At 39.7% G+C, this 16,254-nt stretch overlaps 1 protein-coding gene across 1 annotated transcript in view; it reads left to right on the top strand.

The window, feature by feature from the left end:
* The first annotated feature begins 4,512 nt into the window (after positions 1-4,512).
* LOC110257090 (uncharacterized) overlaps positions 4,513-16,254 on the top strand; it is a 58,420-nt gene continuing 46,678 nt past the window's right edge. The window contains exons 1-2 of the transcript XR_014829999.1: positions 4,513-4,650; positions 5,577-5,940. The gene's annotated coding sequence lies outside the window, so the exon portion shown is untranslated. The remainder of the gene's footprint in view (positions 4,651-5,576; positions 5,941-16,254) is intronic.

Raw genomic sequence — 16,254 nt, 5'->3', positions numbered from 1 at the left:
TCAATGAAATCTGTTTTCCCAAATCAAAACACTAGATCTTTCTAAATGCATTTGTTTAAATTCAGAAATATAAATCTAGAGATTTGGAGGGGAGGAGGACAAAGGGGAGGGGAAGAAGAGATGAGGGTTGCAGTGGTGTGCGTCTCTTCTTTTTTATTATTTGGTTTGAACAGGAAATGCGTGCATCTAATGATTGGAAGCAGCTGTGGGCTGTGACATCTGGGGCAAGAATCGAACAGAAATTCCTGCAGATGCAGCCCTTGCAGCAAGTCCTTTAGCTATTTGCTTTTCCATTCTAAACCTCCCCAACACATCCTGCATCCCCTTTCTTTCCCATATTCTCAGCCCCTTCCTCTGAGTAGTGGTGACTATTTGTGAGTGATGTTGTTGTTCAGGAAACAAATTTCACTTGGGAAAGTTTCTAGAGGAAAAGAACCTGGCTGAAGGGATATGCAGGCTCAGATTCACCTCGAATGGGATGGGAATTGACCAAAAAGTGACCTTTCAGACTTACATCATCAAAGAGCAGGACTCCTATAGCTACTGAGCACTGCCTGAAGAAATACCACACTACTTCATCAGTCAGGAGAAGCTAAGTTTTGCTGCAGTAACAAATGACTCAAAAATCTCAAGAATGTTTTCTTCTCACATGATCCTTGGCTATCAGGTGTCAGCTGCCATCTGCTCCACTCTGCGTTCACTTCTGTATATAAAGAGAAGGAGCACTTGTATTGAGGACATTGCTGGTTCACAAAAGGGGGAAGAGAGAGAGAGTGTTGACTGAGAACTGGCTCCTAAAGTTTCCACATGTAAGTGATGTGGGCCACATCTCTCCATTTCAGTAGCCAAAATAAATCACATGATGACATCTGAGTTCAACAGGATTGGGATATGTAATCCTCACATACATAAGAACACCAAAAATCACATGGTCAGACCACTTAAATAGTAAGCAAAGAGTAGGATTCTCCCAAGACCTTCATCACCTCCCTATTGTACTGTCCTCTCACATGCCAGCACAGTGCCTGGCCCCAAGCAGTCATTCAATAAATATTTGCCCGAATGAATTAAGTAACCAAAATAGTGAATGAATTACTCGATGAATATGGAAACACAATTCCGCCCAGGTTTTACCTTAGCAATGTTAATTTACACACACACACACACAAAAAAAAAAAAATCACTGGCTTTCACTGAGAAAGGTCATTTATAAAGTAACCCTCTAGATGTCACTTTTCACAGCTTGCTTGAGGACAAGTCATTGCTGGCAGAACCGTCAACACAAACAAGCCAAAGGAACTGTGTCAACACTCAGAGATTCCATTTTTATATTTAAAAAGAGGCACCAGGGAGGCTGGCCAGCCTACATTCTGAACTGGAGCCAAAAGGCTATCGCAGTAGCATGCATCAAGACTTTGTGTACTTTTCCATTGTGAGCTACTGGGTAATATTTCCAGCCGGCCTTCCCGTGACAGCTCGAACCAGAGTTCAACAATTTGTAAGAAAAACCTTGAGTCACATATCCAGTGTGTACTATACTATAATCCAACTGACAGAGGATTGCAGTATCATCTTGCTATAGTACTTAATAAAAAGAAAACAAGGTTCTGCTAACATAATTTGTCTAGATAGCTTTTTGGTAAACATACATAAAACAAAGGCAATTGAGAGTTACTTTTCAGCTCATTCTGAAATGACCTCTTTATTTGGGCAAATTCAACTCATGAAGACAAATTTAAAACTTTAAAATAGAAAAAGTTGGATAGATAAAAAAATTCTTTTATGTCCATGTGAATTTCTCTACTTCTTTCTGAAAAGGAAGGAGGATGAGAAACCCACTGAAATATTTTATAGACTGTAGTAGTCAGCACAGTAATATATGAGCACTATATAACAAAGTAGATAGAAGTTTTTTTGGTATGTGAATCAACTTTCCGTAACTCTAAAAATAAATAGCCCAGTGATTTTTATGTACACATGTGAAATGAATTTTACTCCTATTAAAATTTTATATACATTATGGGTAAGTACTGTAAGCTTCTAAATTGGGACGTTTGGGGCTTGCACTTTGTGTATTAAACATTGGGTCTCCAGTGGGGCCCTACAATAATAGATCATGAGTGCAAATTCATTAGCAGCAATGTCCCCACAAGGGATGGAAAATTGGCAAATGTGCTTCCATTTAGTCTATTCTTAAGGCTCATTATTTTTTCATCTAAAGTCTTCTTCCAAGATTTAAAGGCGTTAACAAATAAAGAAACATTTCAATTTCTCAAACTTGCCTTTCTCATTAGGAGCCAGTGCCACTAAACATTTTTGGGAGACAGACATCAAAGATCCACTTTCCCAGGGCTACTTACCTATGTAGAAACAGGAACACAATTCACGAGTGCATAATTGCCTCCCAGGCTGTTAGAGACCTAACACAGTTCTTTGGTCAGGCTATGGTTAGAGTGTGAATATTGACATATTTTGTTTATTTATGTCTTACATGTTTGGTTTGGTTTTCAACCATGCACCAATAATAACAATAAAAACAGTAGCATTTACTGTCTCTCTTCTATGTGCCAAGTAAACATCCCAGCCCTTTACCTGTACTTAAACATCTGGTTCAACCTCTACGCCATGGCCCAGGGTTTTCAACCTTGTGGGCACATTAAAATCACCTAAGGAAGTGTTTTTTAAACACCTAATGCCCAGGTCAACTAAGTCAGAATCTCTAGGGGAAGATGCAGCCATCAGCTCTTCATCAAACTCCCCAGATGATTCCAATGTACAGTCAAGGGAGAGTAAGGAGTTTGAATTATTCCAAAAACAGTGCACAGATACAGTTATGCAGCTTTGGTTAATTACTTTACACCTGTTCTATTAGCAGGAAATTTAATAGTATCTCCTTTTGTAAGATTTTTTATTTTTTCTATTAATAGTTTCTTCTTGAGACATGCACACCACAGATTATGAAAGAAATTGGGAACACATCTGGTCCAGATTTGGGAGCAGCTGAGAATCAGTGTTACTTTCAAATGCCAAACAGAGAGAGACTCATGGAGTCTAACAGCCCACTATCGCCATCATGTCTCATAGGGTGTCACTGTAGTGTTCTATGGGTGCAACTTGTCTGTTTCTAGGGTGACCTTGCTGGCACAAACTTGCCCAGAGACCACACCTCAAGGTCAATTTCTTTCAGAGGTCTCATTGACCTGCCCTGCCATGGAATTTTGGTTACGACCACATGGTGCATCCTGGGATTGTCTCAATCTCCAGATTTAGGGAGAAGGGAGAAAATGGATATGGAAGCAAAGAGTGCAGTGAAAATTAGACTTTCTTTTTTTGGTGTTTCAGTTGTTATGATATCATTGCCACTTCAGGCCACAAGGCTGGACCTTTTAGCTACCTACCCAAACAAAACTTGGAATCACTTCTTTATTTTCTCTCACTGAAGAAGAATTGGCTTTTATTCTCAATCATTGTTACAAACTGAATATTTGTGCCTCCCCCAAAATTAATATGTTGACACCCTCCTGTACTTTTTTGATATTTCAACATTAATTGGCATGGGAATATTTGTATAGTACATTTTTGTCTTTTTTATTGTGGTAAAATACACATAACACAAAATAGTTATCATCGTAAACATTTTTATATACACAGTTCAGTGGTATTAAATGCATTCACATTGTTATGCAATCATCACCATCATCCATCCTCATCACTCTTTCCATGTTGTAATATTGCAACTCTATACCCCTAGACCAATAACTCCCCATTCTTCTCTTGCCCCAGCCACCATCAACCACCATTCTACTTTCTACCTCTAACCTCATACAATTTTAACTTGTACAATTTTAACTTGTTATTTCTAATCCTGACGGTAAACTTTTAATGCTCCTTGAGTGCGTTTTCTCCCATGACACATGGAGAAAGGAATGGCGCCAGTCACCAGGGCTGAGTGACGTTTCCATTTCTTGTGCGGTGTGTGTTCATCAGGGAGAGCGTGGACACGGTCTTTCTGTGGTCTCTTCAAGTCGCTTGGCAAAAGGGAAATCCCAGCACTCAGTCCAATAGAACTTCCTCTGATGATGGAAATGTGCTGTATCTGCACTGTCCAGTTTGGTGGCCACTAACTAGATATGGCTATAAAGCACTTGAAATGAGTCAGTTAACAGGCTGAAGTTTTTATTTAAGTTGAAACTGGAATTTAATTTTATATGTGACCAGTGGCTACTGTATCAGAAAACGTAGCTCTAGATAAGTTCCTGCTCTCCCCTCAACCTTGGATTTGTGGTCGATCTGCTCATTCTGTGGTTTTGAATCCTGAAGCAGGAATGTTACTTAACCTCTCTGAGCCTCAATTTATACAGTTATCCATTTATACAGTTAAAATAATTTCTATCTCTTAGGTTTTGGTGAGGCATAAAAGTAATAATAATGGCTGCCTGTTTCAGTTTGCTCAAGCTGCTGTAACAAAATACCATAGACTGAATGACTTGACCAATGAAAGTTTATTTTTTCACAGTTCAAGCGGCTGGAAGTCCAAGATCAATGTGCTGGCAAATTCAATCGTTGGCGAGACCATCTTCCTGGCTTGCAGACAGCCACCCTTCTAGTGCATCCTCATGTGATGGGACGAGAGAAAGAGCTCTCTCCCAGGTCTTCTATTCTTTTATTTTATTTTATTTATTTTTATTAGAGTGTAGTTTATTTATAGCATTGTGTCAATTTCTGCTGTACAACATGGTTACCCAGTCATACATACATATATATATATGTTATTTTTCTAATACTATCTTCCATCATGTGCTATCCCAAGAGATTGGATATAGTTCCCTGTGCTGTACAGTAGGACCTCATTGCTTATCCATTTTAAATAAGAAAAAAGAATGTATATATATGTATGACTGGGTCACAATGCTGTACAGCACAAATTGACCCAACACTGTAAATCAACTATACCCTAATAAAAAAATAATAAATGAGATTATACATATAAAATGTAATAGTTTGCATCTACCAACCCTAAACTCCCCGTCCATCCCACCACCTTTCCCCATCCCCTTGGCAACCACAAGTCTGTTTTCTGTGTCCATGGGTCTGTTTCTGTTTTGTAGGTATGTTCATATATGCCACATTTTAGGGTTTTTTCATTTTCTTTTTATTACAGCATAGTTGATTTACAGTGTTGAGCCAATTTCTGCTGTACAGCGTGGTGACCCAGTCATACAATAACCCAATCATGGGGACATCACCCTCATGTTTTCATCTAAATTCAATTACCTTCCAAAGGTCCCATCTTTAAACACCATCCCTTTAGGAGTTGGGGCTTCAACATCAAGTTCCTAATACCTGGTGAGAACAAAAGCAAATTACTTCCCAGTTAGAGACAATGAAGAAGTGATTCCAAGTCATGTTCACATAGGCAGCAAAAAGGCCAGCCATGTGGAATGAAATGACAATGATGCTAACCTCTAATTCTCCCTGCTAATGCCTTTAGAAAGCCCTCTAAAAGATGTGGATGAGATTTCCCCTCAGCACATCCAAACCATACCTATACATTTCTCAACACTGTCATTCTACAGGGACAGGAAATGAGAGCTGGCTTCCACAAACCCTGATGAGTTGCATGCGAACAGCAGGATTATGAATTGGACTCATTTGTCTGAATTTGAGTCCGATGCCAACTCTCTCGGAATGAATGAAATGGAGAAAAGGAACCCAGAAACACATCCATGACTGTTTAATATGATTTAGACAACTCCATCTCATTAACTTTGCAAGGGAACTCTGGCAAAGTATGAAATTCAAGCATCATGCCAGGCCAACTGGAAACAGTTGTCTGTTATTTAAGACACCGCACCTGTCCTGAGGTTCAAAGACATCAGCCACAGCTGCTTCCCCTACGTGTGCCTTAGAATTTCTAAAGAGTCGTCTGGAACATAGAGGGTAGGCAATCTTGTAGCAAGGGAAACCTTTTCAAGTTTCCTGTGCATAGTAAATGCCCAGTTTTTATTTCGATTGTGTTTTATTTGGAGGAGAGCTGATGGAAATTCTAATGGGGCTGAAGCCCTTCCATACTTTTCTCCAAGCTCAATGGCAATGTGGGAGTCTTCTTTTCCTTTTTTTTTTTTTTTTTTTTTTTTTTTAGCAAAAGTAAAAGGATGGAGAGGAGAAGCATGAGTAGAAAATTTTCTATTATAAGAACATTATGAAGAAAAATCCCCAAATTCTTAAGTTGTTTAAATGTTGTGAAAGAGACTTATTCAGAAATTCAATTATTTTTGAGCATTTCTCAGAACTAATATACTTTCAGAGAATCGAGAGATTATTACTTCCCATCTTCAAAACTACTATGTGCCACTAATGTTCTTTCCCGAAGGGGAAACTACTCCAAGGAGAAAGAGGTCACAAGTTTATGCCATCATTGAATTAGATGTGACTTTGTTGATTTTCTGAGAATGAAAAGCAATAAATCCATCTTATCAGCAACAGACTTTGTAAATGAATCAAATATGCAGCTTTTTTTTATTATTAAAGTATAGTGTATTTACAATGTTTCTTTGATTTCTGTTGTACAGCAAAGTGACTCAATCACACACAGTACCCTGTGTTGTACAGTAGTACCCCATTGTCCATCCCTTCCAAATGTAACAGTTTGCATCCACCAACCGCAAACTCCCTGTCCATCCATTCCCTCCCCTCTGCCCCCTGGCAACCACATGCATTTGCCCCTTGACGAGCCTTGATTGATTAATACCATCGGAGGAAAGGTTAATGTAAACATCATCTGTTTTCACAGCTGTCCTGAAATAACCCTGTGGGAATGTTGTGAACCTGATGCAGGTCACCAAGTAAAGAGAGTCAAAGCACCCTTCCACTCACAAGTGTGATTTTGGCTACTCGGCCATAAGAAAGAGTTCTAGCAACTGGACTCTTTAGTGAGGAAACTCCTTGAGCTTGCCGGTTGCCATAAAGTCCTCTGGAGAGAGTGTGATATTCAGGGAATCCAGTTGGCAGAGTTTATATGAAACTATTTGCAGGTGGTTTACTATATGGACACTGCCTTTAATATTCAACTTTGAAAGATTATGCGTATCATCTCATGGAAGTCCTCACTCATTTTTTTAGAAAGTGTTTCATAATGATAGTACTACTTCATTGATGTAATGCCACTCATTACCTACTCTTTGGAGGCTCAGCTCAGGTATCACCTACCACAGAAATTCTTCTGATAATCCCTCCTTGCACCCCACCCCCAGGTTCCATGCCTATGCTTCTAGCAGCGCATGGTAAGCTAGGCTTTCTTGCACCACAGATCTTACTACAGTGTAGAGAAATTTCCTGCTTAGAAATATTTTCCACAGTGGACTGGAAGCCTCTACAAGCTGGGATCTGTGTCTCCTTCTTCCTGAGTCTCCATCCAGAGCCCTGTGCCTGGCACAAAGCAGGTTCTCTGCAACGAATAGCTCAAAGGAACTGAGACCCTTGGGGATGGGATTTCCCAGTGCTGTAAATGGGCTATTTTAAGTCCCCTTCCTATGTGAAATAAAATGGGGCTTTCATGGCCATTAAATCTCCTATGAGCTATTTCTCAAAACTAAAATATTTTTATATGTATTTTTGGCTAACTAACACTTAGTGTTTTCCAGTTTTCAGCCAGAACTGTTCTGCATACTGGGACCCATTGCTTCTTTTCAAGTATCTCAATACTTGTTTTTTTTTTTAAATCTCCATGGTGTTTTTCCTTCTACAAATGATGTTTCCCTTTGGACCTCTTTCCTTTGGCCCATGAAAGTCAAGTTTGCTTATCATTCCTTATTTTTACAGGAAGCCCTAAGGAAAATAAAGGGATATTCTCCATGTTTTTAAATAAGTTTCATTTGTCTGGTGATTATCTACCATTGCCATATCCTACTAAAATTCAATAGAAAAAGTTTTCATAGCATATTTTCTCCATTTATGAAAATCCACAATTTTATTTAAATATCTACAATGTGTTAAAGAAAATCTGGGTTAACTAACTTTTTTTTTTTTTGCTTTTTTTAGGGCTGCACCCATGGCATATGGAGGTTCCCAGGCTAGGAGTTGAATTGGAGCTTTAGGTGCTAGCCTACACCACAGCCATAGCAACACAGGATCCTAGCCACGTCTGCGACCTACACCACAGGTCACAGCAACACCGGATCCTTAACCTACTGAGCAAGGCCAGGGATTGAACCTGCATCCTCATGGATGCCAGTCAGATTCGTTAACCACTGAGCCACATTAGGAACTCCTGGGTTATCTATCTTTGGGAAGTAATTTGCAGTTACAAAGGTAAGCAAGGTACAAAGGTAAAAGTATACAATCACCTCAAAATGTAATCAGAACTGGAGAGTTCCTTGCCATTTTGGATCTAAAATATTCTTCTTAATATATGAAACTTTCTGTTCACATGGTCTTAGACTAGAATTTAAGTCCTGGCAAGGTAGGGACCAGTCTGTCTTGCTTGCTGCTCTCCCCAGGATTTAGTACAGCACCTGGCTTATAGAAGTCTCAATATATGTCAAACAAATTAATGCCTTTCTGAATAAGTAAATGGGTTGATGAATAGAAGTAAGTGGGTCCAAGTAGATTAAAATATTGCCTCCTTCCTTCATATACTTCATTATAGCACTGGAGACAGAAATTTTCTCAATCCAAACAGATAAAACCTTCCAACAATCAGTCTACCAGACACGAAATCATGTGGAAGTTATCTAAAATAAAGCTAAAAGATTGATCCTTGTCCTCAAGGCAATACTCTCTAGCTAGGGACTTCATACATATATGAAACAACAATAGTAAAGACAAAAAACCCTTTTGCCCTTCCTTTTTAAACACTTAACCAGGAAAAACTATACATGACAATGTACCTACATTCCAGATTCCATGTTTTTAATAGAATACTTATAAAGAAAAATACATATTTCCCCAGCTTCCTATTTAAAACTGAAAAGCTGGTTGTGCCTAAGACACTGGAGATCAGAAAAGTGCAGAGATGAGAACTTCTAATTAAAGGTGTACTCTTTAGCTGTATAATCTGAAATACCACCAGTAATGGTAGGAGTTATTTATTACTGGGCTTACTATGAACCAAACCAAAAACATTTCCTTATTCATTTACAGCCCCCAACAACCCCATAAAATATTTATTTCTTTGTTATCAGAATTTTAAATATTTTAAAAAATGGAGGATCAGAATGGATAACTGTCAAAGGTTATGCAAGTTAATGTGTCAAGTTTAACTTATTGAAGGGGATCCACCCACTGAATGGGCTGTGCCTGGATCTGAGCACAGTGGTCAGACATCAGAGTCCACTCTGCCACTGCACATGATCAAGTCTTGAACTGGGCTCTACAGCTGGTCAGTGCTGCCATTTCTAGAGCTCAGTTGAGCCTTCAAGCAACTTGGGAGGTATCCTTTTTATCCTCAGCTTTTATATGAGAAAACAAATACACGGGGAGGCTGAAGAACTTCCTAAAACTATAGAATATGTATTTGGAAATGCCAAATCCTGACATCTTTTTTACCATAGCACTGTGCCTCTCAAATGACAAGTGGGTGTCATCCTTCTGTCACAAAATTTGGAGGAGGGCTATGCTTCCAGAAAATTTTGACCTTGAAAGTGCTTACATGAACCAAAGCAAAGAGAATCCTAGTTGCAGTTTGCTGATGTCATTTTCTAATTTAATGGGAATTCAATTCCTTCATCTATCTCTCTTGCAATGGCTGCTACTCTTTGGCATCTGAGCTGTCCAAATCTCCCCTATAGGTTTTTATGCACGGTAATATGCTTAGAGAACCATGCAGTCTTGAATTCCAGTGAGCATCAGAGACCATGTCTTGAATTCCAGCAGCTGTCTCAAATGGGAAGAATTTTTGGTAATCTCCCCTCAGAGGTTTTAAGTCTTTAATTAAGTAAATTCTTCAAGAAAGCACAAGATCCATGTGGTTTACTTTCCACATAAATCACATCATGGGGACCTGATAACATTCCAGTTATTCTTTGTAGTAGCTCAAAGAAATGAAGTCTGAAATGCGCTAGCCAGGAAGGAATGCCATGCTCTGGTAAGGCTGGCTGAAGACTGCCATGAGATTTAGATAAAATATTTCCAATGAATGTCTGAGTCACAAATCATTCATTCAATGATTTAAAATTATCAGGAAACATCTGCTCCCCCAACCCAAAATATAAAACACTGATAAGATCTAAAAACAAATATCCAAGTTAAATACAATTTATTAATGTAGTATCCTCCTATTAATGCTGCAGTTGACATCATCAACAGAATCAAACAATGGCTTCCCATCATGCTGGGAAAAGTGGAAAAATGAAGACAAAATGCCTGACCTCAGAGAACTCAGACTTTAGCAGACATTATTCCTTCTACCTCAGTTTCTCTAATTGAGAAGTTTTCCATAAATGAGAAGGTTGGATTGCAGGCTATTCTCGGGGTTATCCAGAGAAAAAGAATGCATAGAATATATCTATATCTATAGCTATAGCTATGTCTATGTCTATATCTATATCTATAGATAGATAGATGATACATACATACATACATAGACAGACAGATAGATAGGCTTACTATAGGAATTGGCTTATGCTGTTGTGGAGGCTGATAAGTCCCACAAGCTATTATCTGCATGCAGAGAACCGGGAAAGCCTGTCGTGTAGTTCAAACCAATGGCAAAGGCCTGAGAACCAGGAGCTATGATGTCCAAGGGCAGAAGAGATGGATACCTCAGCTCAAGAAGTGAGAAAGACAGTTTGCTTTTCCTCCACTTTTTTGCTCTGTTGGACCCTCAACAGACTGGATGGTGCCCACCCACACTGGTGAAGGTGAATCTTCATTACTCAGTCTACAGATTCAAAAGCTAATCTCTTCTGGAAACATCTCACAGACACACTCAGAAATTATGTTTTATCAGCTATCTGGGCATCCCTTAGCTTGGTCTAGGTAACACATAAATTAACCATCAGAGAGACAATATTTAAGAGATCCTCTTCTGTTCAAATTAAGTCCTCAGAGAGCCTCTTCTAGTCGATGCATCTATTCCCTGCTCTCCAAATATTGGAATTATATGATCTTTTGTTTTTAGAACTATGTAACTGGAAAGGACCTCAAGAGGTCTTCAGCTCCAGTCCTATGTTTCACAAAGGTTTGTAATTCATCTAGTTTGGAGAGATCTCAAGAATCTAATCCACAATTTCCCCTTGCTGATGAGGATGTTTTTTGGCCCCAACAGTCTAACAAAGTACTCTTTCTGGGAACATAAACCTGAATTCTAATGGATTCTACACACCTGGAGAGTAGTATTGACTTTTTATATCGGAAAGAAAAATTGTGAGGTCTTCATTGCTTTGTCTTTCAAAAGCCAACTATCTAAGTTACATTTATTCTATAGGCAAGTAACAGAAACCAACTTCAGCCACCTTCACAAGGAACTTCTTATAAGGATTTGGGTATATTGCATAGTGATGCAGCTAAACATCTGAAAAGGACAAGAACTATGAAGTGAAATGATTCTAGAACCAAGGTGACCCTTCTATCAATAGCAAATAGATAGTCAGAACACAGGCAGAAGCCAGACTCTCCAAGTTCAAGTATCTGTTTTACTATAGGCAACTGCTTTCAGAGAAGGACCTTTATCACCACCCCCCACTTCTCGCTAATGATCAAATCACTTAGTCCTTTCTGAACACCCTGCAGGTCCACTATATCTCCCTAAATATTGTCACGGAAAGTATAGAACAAACTCAATGGGCAGAATTGGAGAAATACACTATTCTTCACCTACAAAGCTCAATACTTTACTACAACGAGAAGTACTCATGGACTTTATACACATACCTGATATCACTACACTGACTAGATAACAACCATAAGGAAGAGAGGGAGCTGATATTTACCGAGCACCCATTGGGCCAGACACTATACAGAATGGTGTCTACTTTAATCTTGTGAATTAAGTATTACTAATTTTTCTAATGTTTTATTTTCTTATCTGAAAACTGACAGTAAATATTTTAGCCATGGTTATCCATTTCTATTCCAATGGTTATTCATTCTGTGGATTAAATGCTATGTCTCTCCTAGAATCTCTGTGTTGAATTCTTAACCCCCAATATAATGGTATTTGTAGGTGGACCTTTGGAAGATGATTAGATTTAGATGAGGTCATGAAGGTGAAGCCCCCATAACAGGATTGATATCCTTGTAAGATGCAGAGACCAGACTCTCTCTCCGCCCCCACCCCCCCTCTCTGTCATGTAAGGATACAGCAAAGAAAGGTGGCCATCTGTAAACCAGGATAAGGGCCCTTACCAAGAACTCAACTGCTCTAGTACCCTGATTTCAGGCTCCAGTCTCCAGAACTGTGAGAAATAAATGTTTCTTGTTTAAACCACCCACCATGTTGTCATTTATTATAGCAGCCCAAAATGACTAAAACCACTCCTTAAGACAGTCAGAAATACAAACCATGCCACCATCTCTTGTTAGTTCCTAATTTTCAGTCTTTGCACTGATGGATATTAAATATAAGAATACATAGGGAGTGGAGTTCCCGTCATGGCGCAGTGGTTAACGAATCCGACTAGGAACCATGAGGTTGCAGGTTCAATCCCTGGCCTTGCTCAGTGGATTAAGGATCCAGCGTTGCCATGAGCTGTGGTGTAGGTCACAGATGTGGTTTGGATCCCATGTTGCTGTGGCTCTGGAGTAGGCCGGTGGCTACAGCTCCGATTAGACCCCTAGCCTGGGAACCTCCATATGCTGCAGGAAATGGCTCTAGAAAAGGCAAAAAAAAGTCAAAAAAAAAAAAAAAAGAATACACAGGGAGCTCAAATTGTGGCTCAGTGGGCTAAGGACCAGACACATTGATGCAGGTTTGATCCCTGGCCTCACTCATTGGGTTAAGCACCCGACATTGCTGCAAGCTGCAGCATAGGTTGCAGAGGTGGCTTGAATCTGGTGTTGCCATGGCTATGGCGTAAGCTGCAGCTGCAGCTCCAATCCAACCTCTAGCCCAGGAATTCCTTATGCAGCAGGTACAGCCATAAAAAAAAAAAAAAAGAAGAGGAAGAATGTATAACACTGACTCTTGTCCCTCTATAACCTCCTCCCCATGGTCATAAAATATCTTAATTATCAAACTTTTTGGTGGTGCTTAAGGTAAGGAGAGGGAAGAATATTCCAGTTTAACTCCTGGTAGCTCCAGACACATGCTGATCCTGATAAGCTGGCCAAGCAATGTTCTGGACAGGAAAAACCTTCCCTGGAATTTTTCAGGCAGATGCTCAGTCTCCACTGAAATTAATCTTTTATAATAGTAATCTTGCTCTGTGCCTCATTTTCCTTCTCCATGTGATAAAGAGAACTATGAGGCCTGTGTCCTAATGGGATAGTGATTTTTTGTGTGGTTTTGTTTGTTTTGTTTTGTTTTTGCTTTTTAGGGCTGCACCTGCAGCATATAAGTTCCCAGGCTAGGGGTCAAATCAGAGCAGCAGGTGCCAGCCCACACCACAGCCACAGCCACAGCCACAGCCACAGCCACAGCTATGAGGGATCAGAGCTACATCTGCAACCTACACCACAGCTCTTAGCAACGCTGGATCCTTAACCCACTGAGAGAGGCCAGGGATTGAACCTGCATCGTCATGGATACTAGTTGGGTTTGTAACCTGCTGAGCCACCATGGGAACTTCAGGGTAGTGACGTTAAATAAGCTTACTTAAGCAAGTGGTTTGGCAAAGGCGTGGGTACATAGTATGCCCCTAATAAGTGTGAGCTGCTTTTCTAGTTATTAATGAAAAGGACACTTTCTTTCTAAGCAGCTCAGTGTATTCCATCATTCCCTGAAGGGAGAGGTATAGCAATTTTTCTTACACTGTTATCATCCTAAACTGTCTATGAGGCTTATGTCCTCTGGTCACAGAGCCATCCTCCTAAACACTACCCCATGTCCATATTGGTAGACGAGTAGATCTCAACTTCATCATTCTGGAAGCCCACCAAGGCCCTCCAGGATTCCCTAAGCCCACCCCAAACTCCTTCAGGAATACAGTTTTTAGTGGTACTCTCACATTTCTGAATGTACTGGGATGTGGCACTAACTGCTGTCTTATTCTGGACCATCTTTTCAAGGATGTTTGTATAATAAACAGCCTTGGAACATAGAAATAAGGATGCCCTCCCAAGCAGAAGGCAGATTTGCCAACTGTCCAGTATAATAAAGATAATGTCTCCCTCCAGAGAAAAGAGCAAGTTACCTGAAGCTTATTTGAAAAGATTCAGGTACCAACTTAGGGTTTCTGAGGGTGTGATGAAAACCCACTATATGCCCAATACCCACCTGGGTTCTTCAATGTTATCACCTGGGGTTTGGGAGACAGGTGACCACAGTAAACATGACATTCTTGATGCTTGCTCTCATCTGAGTGAATGATAAAGTCCTCTGTCTCTGACTTAGGACTCTCACCATCACCCATGACGCTGTGACATCCAGTGACTAACTCGCTAAGTTACAACTGGGGTAAAACCTCCGTAGTCCTAACAGCCTCTAAAGAATAAAGTAACAAGGCAGACTCGAGCATTATCTTCCCGTCTCCACCCTCATATCCTATAACTCCTAGAGGCTATTAGGATTGGTATCTGGATACAGTGGCCCAAGAGGTAAAGGGAGATAGTTCACTTAGGAAAAATAAAGAGCTGTTAAGAATTAGACAATTTTCTCTATGCAGAACTCCTAAAAATAACCTCCACTGGCTTTAGGGTGAAAAGCACTAGTTTGCAATTTCTTAGAATTTGTTCCACTCTGGATACATGGGCACTTTTATGTTCTTTTAGATTCTTCAAGAGCTTTTCCATGACTTTTAAGACTCCTCCTGATTAAAGAATAACTAAGCCAATGTATAGCAACAACCAAAATATCCCAGTAACCAGTTTACTTCTGGTGATATGAAACAAATAGATTTTTTTTCTTGACTACTTGCTACTATTGGCCATTCTAGCATAACTTTGAATTAATTTAATAAATCAAGTAGCTTTTTGTTGGGTAACAAAATGCCATGATTCAAACTCTTTCAAGGAAGAAGTAATCTTATTATCTCTCGCGCACACACAGAAGTCCAGTGTTAAGGTGCACTCCAGACACCAAGACCCTTACTCTATTTCTTTGTAACTCCCTTGGCTCAGCCCTTCTCCTACTGGTAAAGAAGGCTGCAGGAGCTCAAAGAATCATAAGCAATTAACTTTGTAAACAGAGAAGGGATTTTTATTTCAGGAGAAAACCTTTCCCTGTGGCATCTAACAGACTTCTTAACGTCTCACAGTCCAGAATAGAGACACTCACCCGCCCTTAAACTAACTACTGGCAAGTGGAATGGGCTGCCTTTGGTTTAGACTCATCATCCTGTTACACTTGCTAAATTCTAGGTTTAGGAGGGGGAAAAAATGAGAATAAAAATTTATGTTAAAGCTTGATTTTAAGAATTCTATGATTTTCCTCTAGAATTATAGCATTCTGTACCGCTTTTATTGTCCCTACCACAGTTTTTCGGCCAGCCAGCCATTCCAGAAGTATGTATTGAGTGCAAAGCATGTGTCAGGTATTGTTCTAATTGCTAAGATACACACATGAACAACACACATGAAAGCAGTCCCTGCTTTCATTCTTCTGACTTGTATTAGAGTTATTCTGATCCTCTATCAGTCACTGTTCTCCAGAGAAAGAGAATCAACAGGAGATGATAGATAGATAGATAGATCGATCGATCGATCGATAGATAGATAGATAGATAGATAGATAGATAGATTTTAAGAAACTGGCTCATATAGTTGTGAGGGTTGGCAAATCTAAAATCTGTAGGGTATACCAGCAGGCTGGAAACTCGGATAAAATTTGGTGCAGTTTTGAGGCAGAATTTTTTCTTACTTGGGAGACCTCAGCTTTTGCTCTTCAGACTTTCAACAGATTGGATGAGGACCACCCACATTATCAAGACTGATCTCTTTAAAATCCACTTATTGTATACATGTTAACTACACTGACAAAATACCTTCACAGCAACACTTAAGTTAGTGTTTATTTAACTAACTGGGTTCCATGGTCTAGTCAAGTTTATACATCAAACTAAATATCACAGAGGCCTTATTCATCTCAACTCCACGGCCAGCTTCTAAAAAAAATGGTTGTCAGTAGGATTGCACTGCCGTCATAGACCACAGGGAAAG

The sequence above is a fragment of the Sus scrofa genome, chromosome 15, assembly GCF_054392235.1.
Source record: "Sus scrofa isolate SSC_HxYL_T2T_F1_AM1 chromosome 15, Sscrofa_HxYL_maternal_Yorkshire_Landrace_v2.0, whole genome shotgun sequence".
Classification (NCBI taxonomy): Eukaryota; Metazoa; Chordata; class Mammalia; order Artiodactyla; family Suidae; genus Sus; species Sus scrofa.
The sequence above is the reverse complement of the archived record's forward strand: the minus strand, read 5'-3'. Positions and strand labels throughout refer to the sequence as shown.